Below are 4,407 nucleotides of genomic sequence, written 5' to 3'. Positions count from 1 at the left end.
CGGCGGGGGGAGGGCGGGAGGCCGGGTCGTGAGCGGGGTGCCCTAAGGCGGCAGCCCCCCCCCCGCCCAGGGGTACCCCCCGCCCTCCAGGGATGGGTCTTCCGCAGTGTAAGAGCTGCAGAAGCCTGGAGCGATGCCCTTAGCGGGAGTCGGGATCGCAGTCGCTTCCTGGGAAGCGGTGAGAAAGCCGACGAAAGTGCCTGGCAAAACTGTACGAGAGTCTGGCAATTAACTTTTGCAGCCGACCTGAAGGCTGTAACCACTTTGAGAAGTGTCATTTACAAAATGCTGTGTTTGTCAGCTTGCTTTGCCAAAAGCTCACAGCAGCTTGTAACCTGTTGCTTCGTGCCTGAAGCCCTAGCAAATCTGTTGGGCGTTTTCAGAAGAATATAGATCTAATTTTAAAATACTGCATTTTTTGTGGTGGCAGTTACTGCTTTGTTTCCAGAATCCGGCAGCTAAATGCCTCATTTGGTGGGGATGGTCTGCAGAAAAAGAGAGAACAGCCTCAGGAAAACAAAAGTCAGAAAAAAAAAAATTGGTTTGTTGACCCAGAGAGCTTCACTTCCAGAAGCATACCCTGCTCCAACAGCCAAAGTGCATCATGAACATGTGCTAAGAGGATCACTATTGAGAACACTGAGACTTCATGAGGCCAGAATGGTGTACATCAAGGATAACACCATGAGTGTCCTCTGAATTCCCACTTGAAAACACCTTTATTCATTAGGTTTTCAATCAATTAATGAACTTGGCACCAAGGGCACTGACGCTGTCATTTGCAAAACTGGATTGTGAAATTTGTCATTCATAGTTTAACATTAAAAGACCTTTGTACTTCCCACTGTGCTGACGCTATACAAATGCATAGCAGATTATCTTTCCTACAAACTCACCAGATCAGTGATGGGAAGAGAGAAAGATTCAGTAGGAAAGCACAGAATTAATGTACTTTTGGTCTGCTATGGGCATATTATTAGCCTTTTTCTTGCCTTCATTGTATAAGACTGCTTTAGGTTACTATGAAGCAAGTTTAAAAAAAAAAAAAACAAACTTTACTTACAGACTTGCTGTACTTACTGACTGCAACTGAAAGATATACCTTGACTTTGCTAGCAGCTTAGCCAGGCCATAAAGAGTGTTCAAAATAAAATGGACATGTGAAAGTGACTTTTGCATGCTGATATTGGTAGTTTATTTTGGGACCTCTTGTAGTGTAAGAAGATTCCCAATGAGATAAAATGGAATTTTTTTTGAGACATGTGGAGGTTTTTATTGTATTTCTGATCTCCCTGAGGTGAGACAATAAAACAAAACACAATTTTTTCTTGCAGTTTAATCTAGTTTGGAGAGGGAACAGGCATAAGAATCTTACATGCAATTCACTTTGTTTCCAACATTACAATACTTCCTCCTTCCTTGAGCAGTGATTTATTATTGTTTGTTTTGTTGTTTTTTGTTGGTTTTTTTTTAATAGCACCAAATGTCTTTTAAGGTACCATCTGCAAAATTCCTCTTACAAAGATGTTTCTGAGCGTGACACTGTTGTTATTAAGGCTGCAGCTGAAATGAGCTGTATTCCAAGCTGTGACCCCAGGTGAGGAAAACTGTCTTTTTCTGTATGAAGGATAATGAATGGGAACTGGGCTGGTTTTGCCGCTGAATTACAGAAGTTAGAGGGAGAAGACCTGAAAAACAGGGTGAATAAGAGACCAAGCCCTGCTGACTAAGAGACCAAGCCCTGCTGACTAAGTTCACTTGTTCCACCTGTGAACAGAAGAGTGGAAACCAATTTCCTGAGCAATAGCTACTACCCCGTATAACTTGCTTCTGACTTTCTAGAAGCAGCTGGCCCGATTTTTCAAGGTATCTGAGTCCCGCTGTATGCTGTCCTCTCTGGTATGCTGCCCTAGGCATCTGAGTGCTTCACTTAACTCACATCAGGCTACATACAGATCTCAGCTTCAATTCCTGAGCTCTTGTGCTAGCTGCTAGCCAGACACATACACTGCTCTCCTAAGTAATATTCAGCAGAATTCACGGTTCCTGAGAAACCCTTTGGTTGCATTTGGTGGGCATTTGGGCTGCTCCTGAGAATCTGAGACTGCTTTAACGCTGGTTTTCCATTACAAATCTCGGGGATTTTCTCCAGCTACCTTACCTAAAGAGTGAAATTTACTCCACTGATTTCAGAGAGATTTAATCCAGCTAATATTTATGCATGAGAATAAAACTAAAAACACACCATTTCTTCCTTCAGCACTTTTAGGGAGAAATCCAATAAGAAACATTTTTTGTGGTATCTTTATTGCCAGAAGTCGGTTACAAACACTATGAAGATAGTTTCAGTGTTAAGAGAACTTTTTCCAGCTGTTGTGTGGGAGGTATGAGAGACGATGGAGAGGACTTGTAGAAGAATGGTTAACACCCTTTCCTCCTCCCAGAATTTTTTAGGTTATTAGTTTGCAAGTTGTACATGCATGCCCTAGATTTTGATATGGTGCAAGATGTGACTTCAGCCAGCTGTGAAAAACTGAGTGTTCTTTGAATATATTATGTGAGGATTACTCTGATGTATGTTTAGTTTTGCTGGGACATGCTGGGCTAGGCACTTTTCCTCCTTGGATATAATCCTCTGTCGTGACTGTTATATTCTAATTACCTTAAAGAGTGATCAAAACAACTTGCTTTTTTTTGCAAAACAGTTGAAGTTCTGGAGAGAGATTTAACTTCATACAAAATACACAATGTTTTCTTTGAAGAGCTTTTCAGAGGAAATCTTAGCTTTAGAAACTCCTTGAAATTGTCATATCTGAATTAACGTATTTATGTTAAAGTACATAATCACTATACATTGAGCTGCTGCTGTTAAAAAACTTGTTTCACTGTTCAGTAGTTTTGGAGATTCTCTTTGCCTTCTAAATAATTGTCTTCAAGTCAGTCACAGAAATGAGCCTTTAGGCTGAGTCCAAGCCAAAAATCTTCAGAACTAGAAGAGTAATCTGTCAAAGTACTTCTGGGAGTATAGGAACAGATTTTAGCTGGATGGGGCTCTGACCCATCTCAGTGGGAGTTATCCCTGCCCATGAAGGGGTGTTGGATCTAGATTAAGGTCCCTTCCAATCCAAACCATTCCATGATTAACAGTTCTACTTTTTGATCTCTTGTTTCACTTGGTAAACTTTACAAAGCAGGACTTCAGTGTCTTGTTTCAGTGCACTTACTCTCTTTCACCATCTGCAAAATGCAAGAAAAAGCAACTTGTTTCTCTCCCCTGCTTTCAAAAAATACTTGATGGGGTACATGTCACCAAAGAGAAGCTCCTATCATTAGGACTCTGTTGAGGTAAATAGCTGCAGAGCCTGAGCATCAGATTACCATGTTTGTTCTATTATAGAAGTGGATGTTCTTACTGCATTTTATGGTCAAAAAGTACCTCATGTATAATTTGTAACATAGCAACTAAGTCAATGGAGAGACAAAATAGAATTTACTTATCTCCTATTGAGTAATTTTTGTCTGTAAAAGAAAAAGGTGAATATGCAGCAAATAATTGGGATTATTCAGAAAAGAAAGAAAGTGAAGCATGATAAGTATCTGCTCTGAAGCTTGAATTTAAGTTTGGAACTAGGGTTAATCAAACACAGGCTACTTCAAGCACCTCATTTGCACTGAAACATTTATATCTTTGGCATCTGTTTACAATATTTTATTTTTTTTTTCCCCAAACTCTCTAAAGCTGAAAATTACCCCACCCAAAAAGACTAAGAAGCAACAACAATACATACAAACTCCATTTTATTTACTGGCATGGACATTCACTCTGCAGGTGCGGTACACAAAAGTTTTAGCCTTTGATTCCTAATTCTGCAAAGACTTGGAAAGGCAAGGCTCAGACACCTCCAAGGGAAGCTGAGTTACCTTTTGATTTTTCCACCTCCAAAAGGACCCAGTACTGCCATAGTATTGTCATATATTACAGCATCATTAGAATGTAAAGAGGTAGATCTTACTCATTCCCTGGTACGTAATTATCTGAAGTGCAGATTGGCTCAATGGTAGTTTTAGCACTGATAAAGATTTTCTACTTTACTGACTTGTTCGTAGCAGGAAGTGTAGTAATGAAGGCAGAGTTGTTTTTAAGAATACCAGGAAATGCTACACAAGTATTAGTAAAACTCATCTTTCACTGGAAATACAAGCATGAGTAGATGAAACACATCAAAATATTTTGTTGGCAAACTTGTTTTTGGTTTCCACAAGACACACAGGATGAATCAATACACATGCTAGACTTTACCTCTGATTGTGCTAATCTACAATGGAACAGATCTTAGGTTTATGGGGAAAAAATTGGACCAGGACATGGTGTAGTTACCTTTACACTGAGAAAACTTTATCTGTGGA

The sequence above is a fragment of the Chaetura pelagica genome, unplaced genomic scaffold, assembly GCF_000747805.2.
Source record: "Chaetura pelagica isolate M959 unplaced genomic scaffold, ChaPel_1.0 scaffold330, whole genome shotgun sequence".
In the NCBI taxonomy this organism is placed as follows: Eukaryota; Metazoa; Chordata; class Aves; order Apodiformes; family Apodidae; genus Chaetura; species Chaetura pelagica.
This window is presented reverse-complemented; position numbering follows the sequence as displayed.